The sequence below is a fragment of the Pelecanus crispus genome, chromosome 1, assembly GCF_030463565.1.
Source record: "Pelecanus crispus isolate bPelCri1 chromosome 1, bPelCri1.pri, whole genome shotgun sequence".
NCBI lineage: Eukaryota > Metazoa > Chordata > Aves > Pelecaniformes > Pelecanidae > Pelecanus > Pelecanus crispus.
Window position 1 is genome coordinate 186,271,911 of NC_134643.1, and position 21,211 is coordinate 186,293,121.

A 21,211-nucleotide genomic window follows, 5' to 3' on the forward strand; every position below is an offset into this window, starting at 1 on the left:
GAGATGATTAGTGTCTTCATTTTTTAATATATTAAAACAGACTGAAGCTGCTCAGTACCTAACAGGATTAACTCCCTTGGAAGTGTGTACATATATTGTGGTTATCAGCTACCATCTAAATATGTTAAAACTGCTCTAAATAACAGATTATTTACAGAACAGAAATATTATTTTGAACAGCTTTCCTTCTGTGCAACACTGCTGGTTAATGCTAATAGTTGCATCTAGATCTGATCTTTCCATTATGACATGCATTCTTGTTAAGAATCAGAGACTGTTTCTGTTTTTTTATTATCCCTTAGTATTTTGTTTTCATTTTTAAGATTTAAAAAAAAAACCAAACGAACAAAAAATAGTTATTATTTTTAAAAAGAAGACATCTGGTGTTTTAAGATAGCACTGCATATTAATTTGTTGTAGTTTAGCAAAAAGTGTAATGTTTAACTGTATGAGGTAGAGAACATTAGAATGTCCATATACTGGGTCAGACCAAAGGTGGATCTTGCTCAGTATCTTGCTTGCAAGTGTAGCTGTATACAAAGGCATGGAGAACAGTAAGACAAAAGCAATTCCATAAGATACATCTCCTAATATCCTTTCTGCCTTCAGCTAGTTTCAAAGACTTCGGGGAGGTGAACCCAAGGGGACTGTCAGTATTCATGATATTCTTTAGCACAACTTTACACAGGACAACTGCCTTCTGTGAACTACCACCTTCTGTTTTGGACCTGACTCTTACTAACCTTATTTGATGCTCTTTAGTTCTTGCACTGGAAGACAAAGTGAATGGTCCGTCCCTACCCACCTTCTCCATGGTGCTCATGAAAACATATTCCACACTAACACTCATCTGTCTTCTGGGATGAAGACCCCTTGCTCATGTAGTCATTCCTTCCACAGAAACAATTTCACATAAACTGGAGAAAGAAAGGTGATCCTTGACCACCACTGCCTCTTGCTGTCACAACAAGGGACTGACAGCTGTGGGGGGCTGCAATGGAGTCCTGGGCCATGTGCAAAGTGGGGGGAGCTCAGGCAGGGTGGCCAGGGACAGTCAGGCCTCTGAATGCCCTCAGGGCTCTGACACTTCCAAAAGATTTGTTGCACAATGATCTCAGTACTAGAAATGGTGACAAATATGAAACATTTTTGGAATCCACATGGAGACAGTGGAGTCAGAAAGAGAGAATGCCATGAAATGCTGAACGTACAACAGTCTGAATCCCATGACTATTCTCATATACTGAATTCCACTGAAATGCTGATTAGCAATTAGCTATGACTTTAAAGAGTATGGTCATCAAATAGTTAACTCCTGGCATCATATATTCATGACTTTTTACTGCCATACATTCTTAGAGGTAAACAAAGATATTGTTTAATGATGATAATTACACTGCCATTGTCGGTAATGTAGCTAGAAGTGAAAATAAACAGTCTTACTTTTGAGAGTTAAAAGGATATAATGAGTGATTTTAATTAAATACTCCTACAGTTTTCTCAGATCTACTGTAAATACCTTCTGGGTTTGTCAGAAACAGTGATAACTTGTTTTTCTTTCTATTTAACAAGTTTTCATTTGTGCTATTCACCTTTCTCTAATTTGCCCAAGTTAAGGTCAACTATGTTGACCTGTGTGTCTTTTATCTGTGACTTCTCAAGAAGGATGAAAGAATCATTTAATTTGTAAGCTTCTATTTTACAGTATAAATACTGTATTTTGTTAGCCTAGTATAGCAAAACAAAACACTGTGAATTGCACAGCAATTCAATATACTTTGTGTTTACCTTGTCCTGACTGGTATATTCTGGCTCAGTGATAAACTGTAGAGGAAAGGGGAAATTTCCTTCCCCTTAAAGACAACTGATCATCTTCAGATTTGTGTATGTGCATGTGTGTGTTTGGGAAGATGTGTCTGAAGTGCCAGAGAGAGAAAACTTGAAATGAAAGATATTGCCATGAAGCTTTGAAAACCCTCAAAGGAGCAGGAGCCTGTCTGCAATTAGAGTACACACCAAAGACAAACCTCAGAGGTGACAAAAGAAACATTCCTACAAACCCAGAAAGGGAATTCTGTGAAGTTTATTCAGCCCAGCAAGCTACTGGAAATTGTTACACTGGAAGAAGCAAGAGAAGAAAAAAAATTGCAAAGTCATTGCAATGGCACAGTGGGAAAAGGAAGTTTCATATTTAATAACTTCAATCAAAGAGTTATCCCAATTTTTCTCATTCTTTTTTTATAGCATCTGTGTTCTGATAAAATGTTAACTGTAGAGACAAAGTATTTTGAGCTTTTTGCTGTTCTCAGTTCAAGAAAACAGGGAGGTGTGAGTGTAAGTGTATGTGCCTGAGAGAGAGGAAGGAAGAGAGATTCTAGAAAACAACTGTTGGGAAAGAAGTAATATTTTGTGCAGAACTGAAGGTGGAAGTCTACTAGGGGAAAGAGTTCTTATAATCTTTTCATATTAAAACCATAGGAATATAACTGGGATGTTGAGTCACAGTATTTTTTTTTTTTTTGTTAATATATGATTTGTCATTTATATGCCTGAAAAGACATCAAATGTAAAGCTGATATTTATTTTGGACTGCAAGCCCTGGGTTTTGTCCACCTACAACATAAGGTGCGGGAACCTTTAGAGGCTGATCCAAAAGTTTGCTGATGAGAAAGTTATTCAGGACTGAGAGAGCAGTGCAACTCATACTGGATTCTTAGCCTTGGGTCCCTAAAGGAGGTAAGGGAACTAGAAGACTTTTTACCAAGAACTAGAATTGAACAACCACTGCAATTCACATAGAGATAGGAGTTTTAGAACACAGAAAATGGCATGTGTGTATTTTCTAATATAGATAATAAAAAACATTTGGGATTTTTCCCCCATTAAGTTCCAGGTTTAGAAATTTCAATTTATTAATTTATTCATTTCTACCTATAATGTAGTGAACTAATTGTGCTTTGCTTCATTATAAGAAATTATACTTGTTATTATTGGAAATGGGAACAGAAACCATTATTCTTTGCTACTGCAGACTTCCAGGTAGAATTCCACACCCTCCCAGATTACAAGGGAACAACACAAATCTTTAAATCATCAACCATTATCAGGGTTATTTGGTCTGTCAGGAGGCCTTCTCTCTGCAGAGCAGCCCATCACAAGGGATTTTCAGTGAGTGTACCCCAAAATATAACTTGAGCTCTAAGAGGCTCATTTTCTATAGAAGCTACTGTTAGGGTAGAAGAGTTGACAGATAAACTTTCACTGATTTAGAATTTCTATAAACACTAACTTTAGCATGATTTCCTATTCATTGTGGTTGCTGAGATTCAATTTATTCTTATTATATCATCTTATCTGTAAGTGTTCAGCTTATTAGGAAGGTAGATTTCAACAAGTTATGTGTCTAATTTTGAAAATTAATAGCAATGATCTATAGACTAATGACATACAGTAATTCTGGGTTAATACAATTTAAGAAAGTTGTTCTGAAACCATGTAATAAGTAATTAAGAAAATTAAAATAACTCCACACATTGTTCAGCATTTCCTGGATTGGATTAGACTTCATCAAATGAAATGCTAATAATGAAAATAAAAGATAAGTAATGAAACATATATTTATATAAAGTTTAAACAGCAGATGGTATTTTCAGAGAAAAATTGAAAATTGAACTGCCTGGTTTCTCACAGGATGTCATGGTTTGATCTGAAGGAGTCAAAAGAAAAACTCTCATTAAAGAGAGCGTTTAAAACAGAATTAAAGATAGTATCAACTTTTGATTTCATCATGAATAAACATTAAAAAAAAGTCAGAGATTTTATTTTCTACTAGTTATAAAATAAAACTTCTGTTATCAAATGTTGCATATTCTTTTGAAATAAACTGCTGTAGAGATATATCACTTTTTTTCAGGCACACTGTTTATTTTTGTTTGTTTGTTTGTTTTTTCCCCCCAAAATTAATACTCCTTAGAGTGAATAAAATGTAAAATTTGAATTATTTTTTCTTTAGTATGAAGTATGAAGTTTTACAATGACAAGTGCAAAGTCCTACACCTGGGACAAAATAAGCCCAATACTCCAAAGAGCCCAGAGGAGGGTAGATTTTGTGTGGCTGGGGAATAGCCTTGCTCATAGGAACCTAGAGGTCCTGGTGGGCAACAAGCTGAACACGAGCTAGCAGTGCGCTGCTGCACCAACAAAGGCAAATCAGATCCTGGGCTGCATCCACAGGGGCATTACTAGCAGAGATAGAGACATGATCATCCCACTCTACTCAGTGTTTGTCAGGTCACATTTGGAGTACTGTGTGCAGTTCTGGTGCCGACAATTCAAGAAAGATGCAGACAGACTGAAGAGGGTCCAAAAGGAGGGCCACAAAGATGATCAAAGTGCTGGAGAACCTGTCCTATGAGGAATGACTGAAGGAGTTAGGTCTTTTCTCCCTGGAGAAGAGAAGGTTCAGGGGGTACCTCAACACAGTATTCCAGTACTTAAAGTGTGGCTACAAAAGGGACAGAGGCTCTCTCTTTGTCAAGAGCCACACAGCTCAGTTGTTCATTCTAGCGTACATCTGGTAGAATCTCATGTCCAAATTGACATCTTCCTCCACAAACAGATTTATTTTTCTTTTTATATACAGCCGCTTCAACTTAATCAAATTTCAAACATGCAACATCAGACATCATCTTTCTGTTCTTCCACTTTTCTGACAAATTTTCCCTCGTGCTTATCCTTGTTATTGGAATCTCAAATTCAGAATGATTTTTAATCTTTGCAATGAAACATACATGTTGGTAGGTTATATATGGAGTGTCCAAGTCTTGAACATCTATGACACTAGATGGGCTGGAAATCAATCTGCTGAAATAAAACATTGATCTCTAAATGCAGTGTGTTGAACATCATTTTCTCCCAAGTTAAATTTTCTCAGATGTTTGTGAAATTTATGTCTTTTCTCTCAATTCAAATCTTCACAGACCTTTCAGTGTGATAAAAGTCCAGTCTAGGTGAGCTTGTAAAGATCTTTAAATCTTATGCTTATGCCAAACCCCAGTGAAGACTTGTGTGAGAGTCCTTCCACATCTTCAGGACTTTGTAACACCCTAATCTATGATATTCAAGAACTTAAAAATATTTTTTATGATTAATTTTCAGATGAATCTTGCCTCTTCAAAAATAAGTTAAATTAAGAATGATTAGAAGGTACTTCCTTGGGAAAATTAAACAAATCTGAGCTAAGGATGATACTTTAGAAAATCCTGTTAATGACTATTCATTGTGTATTTTAACTTTCTGTAGGAAAATATTTTCCAGCATACTTACTTTGCCTCAACACTTTTACTTCATTGCTTTTGGTAGTTTCCCTCCACACAAAAATGAATCTGTATTTATACTGTTCCTTCTGTTAAGCTTTTGTAAACCTCAACTTCATGTCCTCTGATCCTTTTTTAGTCTGTAGAAATGAATCACTTTCCCTCGATATGCAGATCAGCTCATCAATTGAAAGTCTGATATCATTTTTCAGTCTTTTATTACTGGACTTTATACTTTCTTTTCTGTCCTTCAAAAAGAAAAAAGTGTCCCTAATAAATTACAATGAGTAGCTCTGATGAGAAACCAGACTATCATGTAAAAACCACATTCTGTTCTCATGGAAATGAGTATGAATTTTGCAATTGCCTTCTGTGGCAGCAGAATTTTACTCTGTTTTGTTTAGATAATTATATGCATACATACAAAAAAAGTTAAATATATATTTATTAAGTTTTCTGTTGGTGCATAGCTGTTGTTTTTGAATATGAGTATTCGATATTACTACCATTGGGAATGGTGCAAAAATGGAGGCAGCATTCACTATTTAAACAATAGATGTGTCTTACATGCATATGGATAATAAAAGTAGATAGTTTTGTTGATAAAAGCTATGTCTTTTCATAAATGCCTCTCTGCGAGAAGTCATTGCTCATTGGTCCCAAGGGACCTCTGGAGGTCATCTGGTCACACCCTCCTGCTCAACCAGGGACCCCTAGAGCCAGTTGCCCAGGACCGTGTCCAGACGGCTTTTCAATATCTCCAAGGTTAGACATCCACAAACTCCCTGGGCAACCTGTTGCAGTGCTTAGTCACCCTCACAGTGAAAAAGTGTTTCCTGAGTTCAGAGCTTCCTGTGTTTCTGTTTGTACCTGCTGCCTCTTGTCTTGTCACTGGATACTACTGAAAAGAGCCTGGCTCTGTCCTCTTTGCACTTTTCCTTTAAGTACTTATGCACATTAATAAGATCCACCCTGAGTCTTCTCTTCTCCAGCATGAACAATCCCAGCACTTTCAGCCTTTTCTCATAACAGAGATATTCCAGTTCCTTAATCATCTTTGTGGCCTGTCATTGGACTCTCTGCAGTATGTCCATGCCTCTCTTGTACTGAGGAGCCCAGAACTGGACAGCACTCCAGTTGTGGACTCACCAGTGGTAAACAGAGGGGAAGATACTATGCTCAACATACATCAAAACTATTCTTCACTTATAACATGGGACTGTTGTTTCCAGGACTTAGAATCATAGAAATATAGAGCAGTTTGGGTTGGAAGGGACCTCCAAAGTTCATGTAGTCCAAACAGCTACAAGAACAGGGACATCTTCAACTAGATCAGGTTGCTCAGAGCCCTGTCCAACCTGACCTTGAATGTTTCCAGAGATGGGGCATCTACCGTCTCTCTGGGCAACCTTTTCCAGGGTTTCACAACCCTCATTGTAAAACATTTCTTCCTTATATCTAGTCTAAATCTAGCCACTTTTAGTTTAAAACTATTACCCTTAGTCTTATCACTACAGACCCTACTGAAAAGTTTGTCCCCATCTTTATTATATGACCCCTTTAAGTATTGAAACACTGCAATAACGTGTCTCCGGACCCTTCTCGTCTCCAGGCTTGTCCTGGTTTCAGCTGGGATAGAGTTAATTTTCTTCCTAGTAGCTGGCATAGTGCTGTGTTTTGGATTTAGTAGGAGAAAAATGCTGATAACACACTGATGGTTTAGTTGTTGCTAAGTACTGCTTATGCTAGTCAAGGACTTTTCAGCTTCCCATGCTCTGCCAGGTACACAAGAAACTGGGAGGGGACACAGCCAGAAGAGTTGATGCAAACTGACCAAAGGGCTGTTCCATACCATATGATGTCATGCTCAGTATATAAACTGGGGGGAGTCGGCCAGGGGACAGTGATTGCTGCTCAGGAACTGTCTTGAGTATCTGTCAGCTTTTCTTGCTGAGTATGATACCATTTGATACCCCTTTGGTCAATTCAGTTCAGTTGTCCCAGTTTTGTCCCTTCCCAGCTTCTTGCTCATCCCTCGGCCAACTCTCTGGCAGGGCAGCATGAGAAACAGAGAAAACCTTAACATTGTACAAACACTGTTCATCAATGGCTAAAAAATTGGTGTGTTAGCAACACTGTTTTAGTCACGAATCTAAAACATAGCACCATAAGGGCTGCTATCAAGAAAATTAACTCCATCCCAGCCAGATTCAGTACTTTCAGTTGGAACACCAAACTGGTAAAAGTAAATATCTACTGAAATGGAAATGTCTCTTCTTTTCTTTTCTTAAAGTGAGGTAATGAAAGAATTAAACTTTTCCAATCTCTAAATGAATGCCTTTAGGAGAAGTAATTACAGGGACTTGAACATTGTAACTATACGGAGAGAAAACACACACTGCTAGGTATAGCATAGTTTAAGTAAAAGGTTTGAATAGAAATCTACATTTCACTCACTTTTCAATGCAGGTTCTTTTCTCCAGCTAGCCAGCTTCCAGTGACTTCTCAGGTTGATAAACCCCTCCAAACTCTCCCTGGATCCCTATAGGGATCCCTGTGAATCGGTTGCAAACTAGTCCTATATCCATGTCTGCCACTCTCTGCTCCTGCTATAGGCATCTCCTTTCTATGTCATTGAGTGCTTCTTCACCCTGTCAAAAGCTTCTTTAAGCTTATCAGTGAAGGTGTAGTACTTTTCTCTTTTTAGAGGGATGCTCCTGATCTGATGTGTATTACTAAAGACAAGGTGACCCCCTACTACCTAGCTTTACCCTTGTTGGGCTGAACCCATTAGAAGAACTGGAATAAAAAGGTTTAATAGCTTTACCATCCACCACACTGTATCAACTCTTGTTCTCTGAAGAGGGCATTAAACTGCACTGAGCTGTGGTGCAATTACTCTCTGATGAAACAGCTAATTTACCTTGCATTCTTGGAACAATTAATTTACAGCCAGTTCAGTCTGTAGTGTAGATATGTGCAAGGAACACAAACACTTCTGGGGGTTCCTTTTGGAAGTTTTATAGGATCCAAAAGGATAACTATCTGTCCCACTTTTAAATTCAACCTCCACAGAATAATAAAGAAGGAAAATAAAAATGGGTTAGCAAAACTTCACTGTGAACAGAGTTCTTGCTTTAGGCAGGAGAGAGCTTCTTTACCCCCAGTACACAATGTACATCTCAAGGTCTATTCAGTGGCCCTATGGTACAGTACTAATTTTGTCTGTCTTCTTTCACGTGTTTTATCTGGTATTCTAAAGAAAATGAGACTTAAACCATCACAGTAAGTTTCTCTTTCTGTCTCTGCTAATAATTCCTGAATTTATTTTCCAGCTGAAACCATTATTTTACACATCTTAAATATATACCACATTTTCTACAGTTTCATTGATAATCTGCTTCCAGGTAGAAGTGTAAGAGAGAGTGCCCTTATCTGTCTTTGCAGAAGGGAAGGTTCCACAGCAATACTCTTTAAACATCAGAAAAACTAAACATGAAATGCAACTGTCATAATTTATTGAGAGACACTATTCATGTGTCACTATTTTAGCCTATTACAGAACTACTTGCAACGTGTAGAATGAAAATATTAAAAGTCTGAGTTAACACAAATTAAACTATGCTTGATTTTCATATGTGAACCACTGGTTCATATTTTTCTACATAGTAGTAACACTACAGTTATTTTCTATGAGGCCCAGGTTAGTAGACATGAGGTTGCATCTAATTAGTAACACCTTACAGGGACAGATTTAAATAGAACAGTTTACTTTGGGATGGTCTTTCTAAGTTATTGTATTAGGTGAATGTCCCATTTCAGACATGAAAACACCTTACAAAAGAAAAAGCAATTTAACAAAATGACATACAGTTTAAAGTGAAGCAATTAAGAATTTTCTTTCTGAAATTCTTCATCTTTGAGCTTTTTAGCACTTAGGTGGTAAAAATGTTAGCAATTCTTTTTCAAAAAATATTCTCATATACTCTGTTAAACTCACAAATATAGTTCTGGTGGGCAGAGGGCTGAGAGCAACTGAGTGTTCTTTAGTTGTAGTAATATATTCTTCAGCTAGTTGCTCATGTTTCTCTGTTATTCCTGTATGTAATTGAAGTAAACATTGGTTAAAGAATTCCAAGAAAATGCCTGCGAAGGCGTAGCAAAAGTGTTTGATCTGTATACATGCCTACTAGAAAAAAAAAATGCAGCCAGCTGAATAGGTGGATATCTTGCTTCCAAAATCTTGTAGATATATGCATATATGCTGATAAAAACCACTGAAATAAAGAAAATATTGGCCATGACTATACCATAGTTAGCTCTTTCTCCTACTAAAGTCAACAACAAAATGTTTCCCACTTTACTGAAGTGAAAGATTCACACAGACCTTAAGTGTTGTTAGTATCTTACTAAGAGGACTGTTGACATTTTTAATAAACAGAGATGACACTTTATTAAGAAATCTCATTGTTAAATTTCACATTTATGAAGGTGTCTCTTCTAGTGGGAATACTGTTATGGAGTTCATTCCAGATATTCCCTAATTATGGAGATAATTCACACAGACTTGCAGACACGCAACAAGTTAACTGTCTTGGGCCAAGCTGCAGTGGTTGGAAACTGGGTAGAAGAGATACTCCCGTATTGACCCACTTGCACTTTCTGCTTGCTGTTTTATCCCCTTTCTCGATCATCACTGTCACCACATTTACTGTCCTTCCAAAAAGAAAGTGTCAGACCCTAATTTACGTCTTCCCTTTAGCTCTAGTTCACTGTCCCACACCCTTATTTGTAGTAGTGGCATGGTTGTCTTTAAAACTCTGCCTTAGTAGTCTTTGCTTAGTGCTTCCCTCTTTACTAGACATACTGCCATTTTTACAGTTCCAGTCTCCTCCTCCACTAACTTTTTTTGTGGCAACAGGTCACTGTTGGTCACCTGCACATACTCTCTTATCGGTATCTTGTCAAGAAGGAGAGATATCATTTTGCAGTATTTTAAACTGAATTTTTAATGGTAAACCTGAGATAGAAGAAACTTCTGAATATTACGAGGGCTTTCTTAAACAAACATGATACTTTTGTTTACAGTCTAAGTCCAGACAAAAAAAGTAAAAACTTAGAGATAGGCTTTTAGAAACCCAGGAAAGAAAAACATTAACCCTTAGAAACTGTTATTTCTGTTTTTCTCCTCTCATTCTACAGTTTTGTTAAATGTACTCATTTCTTTTTATATATCATGAATCATTAAAAACTTATAGCTATCAGTACCTATAAGTGGGGATTTTTTTTCAAAACATTTATCAAAAAAATATGTCAAGATTATGTAAACTAGCATATTAATTAAAAAGTAATAAGCTGGTGAAGAACCATTGGAAATTTCTTTTTGCTATCTCTGACTTAGTGCCAAAAGTATCCATCAACAGCTGTAGTTTTCTGGCTTAGAACACTTAAACAGCAAAATTTCTTCAGTTAAAACAAAATAAAAAAGCTTAAGTTCACATTGCAATAAAGTTAGGAAACATGGGAGGCTTAGCCTTGCATCGAGTTTATCATCAAAATCTACCTCAAAAACTTTAAGCATATGCCATACCTAGGCAAAGAATCTTAAATATAGCACCCGATCTGACTACAGCACCCTATCACTCAGCACTTACCAGATTCAATTCAGAAAAGCAGTTCTGAAATACATATGTTTTATTTCTAGTTTGCATGAGGATGCTTATCTCAAACATTTGGATTTTCACAGCTGGCTGAGTGCTTGCCAAGTTTATGTCAACTCTAATACCTTGCAGATACTGTGGATGTTGTTACTGCCATGTTATTGCTCAGTCTAGGTCACCTTTTGGTATCAGCTTTTTCAAAATGTGTCCTTAACTTGACAAAGACCTTGCAGATGAATATCTACCTTACAAACCTTTTTTGCAAGGATAAATTAACCACAAGTTTTTTATTGCTTAGCTAATATCACAGTCTTGATAAGCTGGAGGGATACCAACTGACACTATGCATCTAGAAAGAAGTCTGGTTGACAAGTAATGTCACTGTACGGTTTGTATACTAAAGATGCAAAGGCAGTGGTTGGGTTTTTTTTAGTTACTTAATTTTTATTTGGTTCTTCATAATGTTCTAAAACAGTCTGGGAAATTAGCAGCTTAGTAGCAGTGGCTTGTCTTGAGCTGACTTACAACCAAGGAAACAAATCTCCAAAGAGGGCATGAATAGGGACAGTTTTATGAGTCAATTTTATATAAAACACCTTTACTGTCTCTCTCCCCTAAAAACAAAAGGCTGGAGCGTGGGAACACATGAATAGGGTGAAATACTGTCTGTTTTGTTCCTTCATTTTTTCTCCTTCACAATTTGCAACTTAATTCATCCTGTCAGTTAACAGCTCAGGTTTCTCCTCTGGATCAGTATGTATCAGACAAAGACTTCTGAGACTTCTGGGTTGGACTGTATGGTGTCCAAAGGTCCCTTCCACCCTCAGTTATTCTCTGATTCTGTGCAGCATTACTAGCTTGTCTATCAAAATATTGATAGATCTTGTTATAGTGGCAAGGAGTATGTTTTTCTATCTGTATCTGATGGAAAGACTCTATTTCTTTAGAGAAGAACTACAGAATCCTAAGTTCTGGGATATATCTTGCATCCTAGATGTTATAGAAAGAACAAGTCACGCCTGATTGTCAGCTAATGGAGTCCCTTTCTGTGGTGCTTAGCTGATATCAGCCATAACAGAACTGGGAAACCAGGCCAGCTGGGACATTTCTGTAATCCAGCTTGCCAGTTCCTATGCTACTAAGAGCACAATTTACTGCAATTTTAGCTCAGGTTTAGTATAAAGTTTCTATTCTCTACTAATCATATTTGTGGGGTGGGTTGGGGTATTTTTGGTTTTTTTGTTTGTTTGTTTTGTTTGGGTTTTTTTTTTCCTTTTCTTTTCTTAAGACCATAACTGTATTTTGAATTTTTTGTTTCTTTTTTGTGGTTTGTATCTTTTTCATTCAAGTTTTTATGTCATCTTTCAGTTACTAAGATTTTTGTCTGTAAGTTCAGCCTATGATCTGAAAAATAGAAACTTATAATCACTAGTAAAACTTACATAGCCTCAAGTGCCACTCCCAGGGAATCTGCAGGATTTTCCCATGGAAGAGTCCTGTAGAAGGAGTTAAAGTATTGACTTGCCCTGTTCTTGTGTTAAAAGTAAATTCTGTTGTTGAATGGTTTGAGTAACTGATGCCAGTGACCATTTCTGAGTGCTTGTACCCAACCAAATACAGACAGTAAGCTATTATTTAATCTTATGGTCCTTCTAGAAAACCAATCTCTTTTAAGAAAGATTGCTAAAAATATGAAAAGTCTTAACAAATTAGGTACAATTAGGTCCAAATATCAGTAATACAGAAAATAATACAAAAGCATTGAAGTAACAAACCCGATAACAGTGGCTGATATTTAGAAGTTCTGCCACAAAGCAGAACTGTGAAATTGGCCAGTAGATTCCTCCTTCCCTTAAGTAATTCTGTCAAGTGGTTATAAAGGTGTAGTTGTGGATATGTAGAGCAATGTTACAGTAGTAATCATGGACAGTTTATTAGAAACTTATGCAAAGCTATCTTGTAAATCCTCCTTTGCATACTATGGAGCTCAGTCAAGGAGAGATCACAAGCAGTAAGAATTCTTCCGTGGCAGCTATTAAATGAACATATCTATCTGGAAATAACTTTTCAAGCATCACTGCTGTGGAAGAACCAGCTGGCTCCAGAATAATAAAGATTAGCTCAAGATCTGGTACAATGTGCTATGATAGATAGTATGGGTAATGACATTGACAGTTACAAATGCCTGACATTTTACATTACAATTTTATTTCCAGCTGCTGCTTTTTTTTTTCCCCTTGGTCTGCAAATATTCTACTCTGGATATTTTCACAGGTCTGAGTTTTCTTGGAGACTTTCATCTGAAACCATTCAGTTGTTTCCACAGTGGCATTAAGGCAGCACATATTATTATTAATTTTTTTTTTAAAATAGCTTTATTATATTTTTTTAAAGAGCTTCTCTGCTCCAGGAGCACACGTATGACATTTGGCTGATACTTTGCCACTGTATCAAGGAAATGTATTTGCTATTTCATTAAAAAAAAAAAAGGTAAGCTTAAGCTTGAGCTTTTGATTTACACTTGTTCACTAGAGATTAATACAATTTGGCATCACATTATCTGAAAATTTATTCTTCTCTATTCATATTCAACCAAGGCCACATGGGCTGAGCGCGATTTTTTTTCCTGTAATTGTTACTCCATGATGAAGATGTACATGATTTCCAGAACATACAAGCAACTGGGTATTTTCTGTCTTGTATTCTTGCTTTGCTGAACAAATTCTCTTAATGTAGCATGACTGTATATCTGTTTTTCTGTTGGGTTTTTGTGGTTTATTGTCCTTAGTGCAAGTTTTCTGAAGAAAACACTGGGAATACTGGGAACTGAAGTGAAAGTGTACCAAATTTGCATTCTCCTGTTGTGAAATGCATCTGTATCATGTGGATGGCTAGGAAAGAGCATCTAAAGTAAAGAGATCAGGTGATGTACAGTCAGGTTCTGTGAACGAATGTCGTGGTTTAGCCCCAGCCAGCAACTAAGCACCACGCAGCCGCTCGCTCACTCCCCCTACCCCGGTGGGATGGGGGAGAGAATCGGAGGAGTAAGAGTGAGAAACACTCCTGGGTTGAGATAAGAACAGTTTAATAATTGAAATAAAGCAAAATATAATAATAATAATAATAATAATAATAATAATAATAATAATAATAATAATAATAATGATGTAAGTGATACACAATGCAATTGCTCACCACGCACTGACCGATACCCAACCAGTCGCTGAGCAGCGATCGCTGCCCCCTGGCCAACCCCCCCCCAGTTTCTGTACTGAGCATGACGTCATATGGTATGGAATAGCCCTTTGGTCAGTTTGGATCAACTCTTCTGGCTGTGCCCCCTCCCAGTTTCTTGTGCACCTGGCAGAGCATGGGAAGCTGAAAAGTCCTTGACTAGCATAAGCAGTACTCAGCAACAACTAAACCATCAGCGTGTTATCAACATTCTTCTCTTACTAAATCCAAAACACAGCACTATGCCTGCTACTAGGAAGAAAATTAACTCTATTCTAGCCAAAACCAGGACAAGGAAGTACCATTTATGCTGTTTCACACATAGCTCTGAGTATATGTTCCTTACTGTTATGACTACTGACAGTTTTCTAGTTTAGTGATTGCTGAGGTAAACAGAGATCTATACTGCTGTAGTATTAAATCACTTTTACAATTTTCCCCTCACATGTTATCAGTGTCTTACTCAGGGCTGATAAACTGTGCTTCATATGAAGTTTTCTTTACAGAAAAAAAGGGAATGAAATGGAAAACACTGACAGATATACAAATTCCAATACTGCTACTGATGTGACACTGCTACAATATGATAGTCCAGATGTTCATTAGTCTCAAAAGCTAAAAATAACCTGCTTATTAATGTGTCATTGCTCTTTGCTTCACACAATGCTATTTTTCCTTGTAAAAAAATTGATCTTAAAAGAATTCTAATCATACTGCATCAGAAAAAATTGCCTGCAAACCTCATACATAAGTTATCGGTTTGGAGTATTAGAATAGATAGATGTAATTGTTAATAATGTAATTTAAATTTTAAAAGTCTATTGGCAGTAAGTATATCATTATTACTTCACATCTTAAAATTAAAATGTATTTTATGTTATCTCTTACTAATTTGCATTTAAAATTAGATAACATGCTATGCATAGTTAATATAGAGGAACATAATTAACCTCTATATGCTCAATGTCTTCTTCAGCATTCTAATCTAAACACATTCAAGATATATAATTACATGCAATTATAAAATAATTAAATAGCTGGTTTTATTTTATATTGATTACAACAGAAGTCTATATGGTTTATCAACAACTACAGAATATATCTATTCCTAAGTGAGAATTCTCATGCTTGCTGCTCTTTCAAATAACAGTTATTAAAATAGAGTAACTTAATAGAAAAACATCTGTTCAGCCTATTGATAAAAATAAATAATCTACAAACAATGCACAAGAATATTGGGTATTCTAAATTTAAATGGTCTTTTAAAATTTTGTTATTTCAAACAATAGAAAGATAGGTAGATGAAGTATATACAACATTACCATTTGAGAATGTTGTAAAGAATAAAATAAAACAAGAATATGTAGTTATCCCTTTAAAAAATATTACTTATTTTTATCAAAAACATTTCATAGCTATACTGTACTTTGATGTAGTAGAAGGTGGGAGTTTTGGGGGAGAGTCTCTAGAATATTAATATGATTTATACAAATGTTGTACATTCTAAGGATTAAACTCTCATATAATCCTATTGAAATAAATGGGATTTCATTAAAAATTACTCTGATCATCCAGAATTTATAGGTATTTAAAAGATATCTGGAGATTTTCTTTCATCCAGCTTTAAACAAGAATTTAGCAATGTTTACGGGGTAAAGATACACTTAATCAGTATTTTCTATTTGAAGGAAAAGACCCTATAGTCTCAATACATTTCTAAACCACCAACTGTGGTTGTTACAGTGCCCATCTTCTTAGGAGTCTGAGCCCTTCCTGATGGTCACTGCTGGTGGATTCTGCTCCTCAACAGAAGCCTTTACACTCATTTCAGACCATGCTGCAATCCAGTTGTTTCTCCTCTCATTTTTGGATCTCTTACTGGAATGGATCAGATGTCACCTAGGTCACAACAAGGGGCATTTTGTTCTGACATAAGCACTAAAGATGGCTCATATCTGAGCTGTATATGTTTGCAAAAGAGAATCTCCATTCCAGTTTTCAGGGTCAAAAGTGTAACAGAAACATCCTGGTGCATAAAAGACACATTGGATAGACAATGCTACCACAACATCTCTCTGTCTAAGCAAAATTGAATTTTGCTTTATTAAGAAATAGAAACTTTTTTTAAGTTTTCAGGTTGGTTTTTTTTTGGTGTGGGTTGATTTTTTTTTTTTTTTTTTCCTACAGAAAAGGCAGAGTAATTGGAAAAAGGAAGGATAATCTATATGAGCTGGAGAATGAGATCTGATGAATCAAGCTTATTGCACCTGCTGTCAGCAAGAAGAGAATAGGACTCTGCTGCCATTGAGAGAGGACCCTGCCTTCCTTTCCAAGGGCAGACACTTTGTCACATGTTGTCACCTTTTGCTTGGTGGCAGCAGGAATTAATGAAGAAAACTTGCAATGAAGTTAAAGTACTCCTGAAATAGCAGTGAGAGAAGGAGCAAACCTAATATATAAGGCTTGTCTATTACATACAGACCCACTTAAAGTTTTTTTTTTTTTTTTAATGTCATTCCAGTTGCATAATTAGGTTTTCTTATGAAACAAAAAGAGATGTGACACAGAGACTTGTGTAATGACAACTTAAAAAGAGAGACACTTTCTATGTGGGTTTTTGCCAGCAGCTTCAGAAAGCATTATATAAAGGATGAACAAAGATATCTGGATTTTCCCAAGACTGGAAATGGTGACTCTTAAATCCAGGGGCATGTGGAAATGACTATGTCCTCAGACAAAATCCAATCTACAGCAATCAATCCTTTCAATTGTGTAATAAAGTCTTGAGAAGATGAAGCTTTGCCACTGAAAAGTGACATTGTTTTCCACTAAATAATGAAGCAGTTATTGCCACAGTAAACCAATGTCAAACAGCAGTGAGTAAGGACAATCCTTCACCTATCGTTATCTCATGTTAGTGCATTTCACTGAAGTGCTTGAAACACTGGACAACAGTATACCTAAACCATAACAATTGGAATATTACAATGGATTTACTTTGGCAATGAAAAAAAATATTTACGTGGCTTACGTACTTGTTTCTATTTTATTCTTTCATGAGTAATGAAACAGTTACCAAAATACCTGCCTTTTATTGTTTTAAAGGCTGTTCTGAAAAGCAGGTAGAATTTGTGGATTATATATACTTCTCTCCACACTGAGACACATGAAGGAATTAAAAAAATAAAAGCAACAGTGCCTGAAGAACTCTGAAAAACATGTAGGGATAAGAGAAAAAAACTTCAGTGAGGTCTCTGAGATTCTGTAACAATGGATATCATTTATTTGTCATAGGCCTTTATCTTTCCATCTTCCCCTTTTTAATCCCTGGTGCCTCACAGCTACTAATGAAATCAACTCACAATACGCAGTATCTATTGTCATTGTCTCCATTTGCATGCTTTTTTGTTTATTTCTTTATATAGTGGCTTTGAAAACTTGAGTGAATGGGATAAGCTTATTTCTCTCTCTTTTTCTCATGAGCTTCTTCCTCTGGAGTATGATTCCTACTGATGGACTAGATGACCTTTAAAGGTCCCTTCCAACCCAAACTATTTTATGATTCTTTGATTCTGTGATGTCTTAAATATTCACCACAGTTACACCACATGAATCAGAAGTCTTCTTAATCACCAAGTAAAACCACCACAATGGGAACTTGAGGCAGAGACTAAAAGCTGAATCAACAAAGTCACTTTCTCTGTTTATGGTCACTTTTGATCAGAAATAAAATCTGAGAGTTTTCATATAAGAAGGAATGTTTTATAAAATTATGATTTTGAAATACAAATCCAGAGCAGAAAATGATCTCAGGTAACATAATAAATTCATGGTAGAGATGAATACTATTTAGCATTTGTGATATTTGTCATTATAGAGGAAATTAACAACATACCATTTTCTGAAGAAGTTAATGCTTCTGTCTTTTATTAATGTATTTTATAGTTTCTAGGAAAATACTGACTGAATATGGACCTACAGCTTTGTAAGGACAAATTATTAACAACACTATGAAATAATCTGATTGATAGAAAACCTCCTAGGAACTGAAAATTCAATAGTAATGGAGTTTATTATTAAGAATTTGCGTGAGAGATTTTTGACAGCATTTCATTAGTGAATGTGAAATACATAACAAGAACAAAATGCAGAATATAAGAACTATGCCCATATTCTAACACAGAAATCAGAGACAAACTTTAAGACAGACAATGATCAGTTAAGAAGGAAATAAAATGGAGAACACTGTAACTGCTTATATATCTTTCTTGCTACATCTATCATTTTAGTTATCATTTTATGACCAAACTAAATGACATTTTAAGTACGTATTTCTAATATGATTCTCTGTGATAAATGGCTGAAAGTGACAAAGAACTGTGATTGACTCCACTTGTTATCCACTATGTAACAAAGGATGCAAATATACAGTGACTGTGATTAAATCGTAATGTAAAACCTCTTAACAAACAGGGAGGATTGGGGTTAGATTTTATTTTTGTATTTATTGGTTAAAGCATTATCAGTAGCCTACTAAAAAAAAAAAGAAAAAAAAAAAAAAAAAGAAAATGTAAACAGGTCGTCTATTTGTTACTGACAGGCTCTAGTTAATCCATTGCCCCCAAAGCAGATAATTAGAGGATTTTAGATGTGTTGCTGGTGAATTCAATTTGACACATTAGAGTTTATAATCCCTGTGACCTCAATTATTGAGTATGAATGATGGCAAACACTACTAATCCAAATGCCTGGTGTTTTAATTTCTTTATCAAATCCAATACTTAGTTAACTAGCTGTGAATGAAGGTTATCTGAATCACAAAACACCCCAACCTTCATCTTTCAGAAAGGAAAAAAAAAATAGCTGTCCTGCCTGTGAAGGTCACTGCTTTAACAATGTGCATTGCCTATGCTCTGAAATATACAGAAAAGAAGGTGCAAAAGGTTTTGGCCTTAATCTTTACGTAAAAAAAGGGAAATTGATAGAATATTTTCATTTTAGAGAGATAATGATTCCTTATATCTTCTGTTTTGAAATCTTCAGTAAGCCTATGTGAAATGCTTCTGTGTTACAGTAAAAGAATCTTTGATAACTTTGAAGAAACATGCAATGAAGCAGGAGTTGCTGGTCAAAACTGACAGTCACACTTTGAAGTAGTAAAAGTTCTATATTTCAGTTAAAATAAATTTCCAATGCCTTTCAAATTACTTTCTTGATCTTGGTATTTTCAGACGTGAAAGTTATCAAAGAATATGGGAAAGGTCCCCACTGAATTTACTAAATACCATACAGTATATGGCATATATTACATGAATTACTTACTAATTGCACTACTCCTTCTAGAATATGAATTGTTGTAATTACTGATGCTAAAGCCAGGGAAGGAACATGCTACAGCACTGTTTGTGACACAGTGTGTTCCCTGATTCTATTTGTTTTGCCAGAGGGAGCTGCTAAACCACTCTCAACTTTGCTGTCATTTGCCACTTCGTTATTGAGATTCAGGCTTTGTTGAAGATGTTTGCATCTGTTTTTGTACTGCATTGCAATAGCTGTCCTATAACCCTGTGTGCTTTTCATGTAGGTCGTCTGTGCACACACCATGCTTCCAGCTTGCTTACCTCACCCTACACCTTTTCGAAAGGGTATTCGTCATATGAATCCTTAGCTATCATTTTGCCATTCTGACATCAAGATGGCAGTTAACAATTGTGACTGAAGCCATCTATCTCCTGCTGCTGTGGCTTATGTGACCCTTCCTAGTAATGAAGACCCAAAGAGATTTAAATTAGGCTATGGACTCCAAGGATTAGTGTTCATCAATCAGCTGCAAAATGGACCTTAAAGGTAAGGGTGGATGTCATAATTCCTCCTCTGGGGGCAGTAAGATCACCAAACCCCATGTGAAAATTTACTTGAGAAATGGATTGTCCACATGTTGAAATAATGTATCTCAAAGGCAAGTAGGGATTTTCTGAGTTTAAATAGATGGGGAAGGGAGCTCTTTTGTCTTTTTGAATCCACAGCAGAAAGCTCTAGAAGAAAGATGATAAATAATGTGGACCATGACAAAAACACCTCTTATAGTCTTTGGCTGTCTCTGACTCTGGGACAGAGGCCAGGGTGTCTTAACAGATTGACTGCATAATATATTGTGCACATATTGGAATATCCCAAATACAGCACTGCATAGGGTTAAAGGCTCTGTTGTGGTCTTGTGCAAAGATCATCGAGCATTGGCCCTGAAATAAAAAAAAAAAAAAAAGATTAGCAGAGTATGTATATATATGGCTTTGCATTAATAGGGCAACACATATCACTGATCCCTTATGCAGACATCTTTGCCATTTTTTATTTCGAGCAGTGTTGCTCAACAGTTTCCCAAAATCAACCTTGGCAGTTCATCAACCTTGTTATAAGAGCAAAGACTCTGGGACATGTCACGGCAAACGAAGACCTGGTCACCTCAAACTTTGATGTCACCCTCCTCACCTCTAAGCAACTGCTTGTTAACATCCAGTTCTAATAAGACACTATGGTTTTCATGTGACATAAGATTACAGTAAGCATAATTTGGGGAAAGTTGTCTCTCTGGAACAAGGGCTTGACGATATATGAGGGCAATTCTTGACGTATTGTAGAATTCCTTCAGGTATTGCAACTGCAGAAAGTGGTGTCCTTTGTATGCATATTGTGCAAGCCCTGACACAGACCACATTTTGGTCTCTGTCTAGGAACCAGCTGTCTACTGGTCTGTAAAATAATGCTATCTGCATACATATTAATAAGTATTGAAGCCCGAAAGCAAGATGGAAGCGAAGAACAATGCAATGAGTGAGTAAATTTGCAATCTCCAGACCAAAATATTTTTACCAGAATATGTCTACAAACTCAGACGTTAGCAAAATACTTTTCCTCTCTTCTTAGGCAAAATGTCTCTTACTCATAATATACTACATAAAGGAAAATCTCATGCTCTCAGAAGACTTATTGGCTATTTAT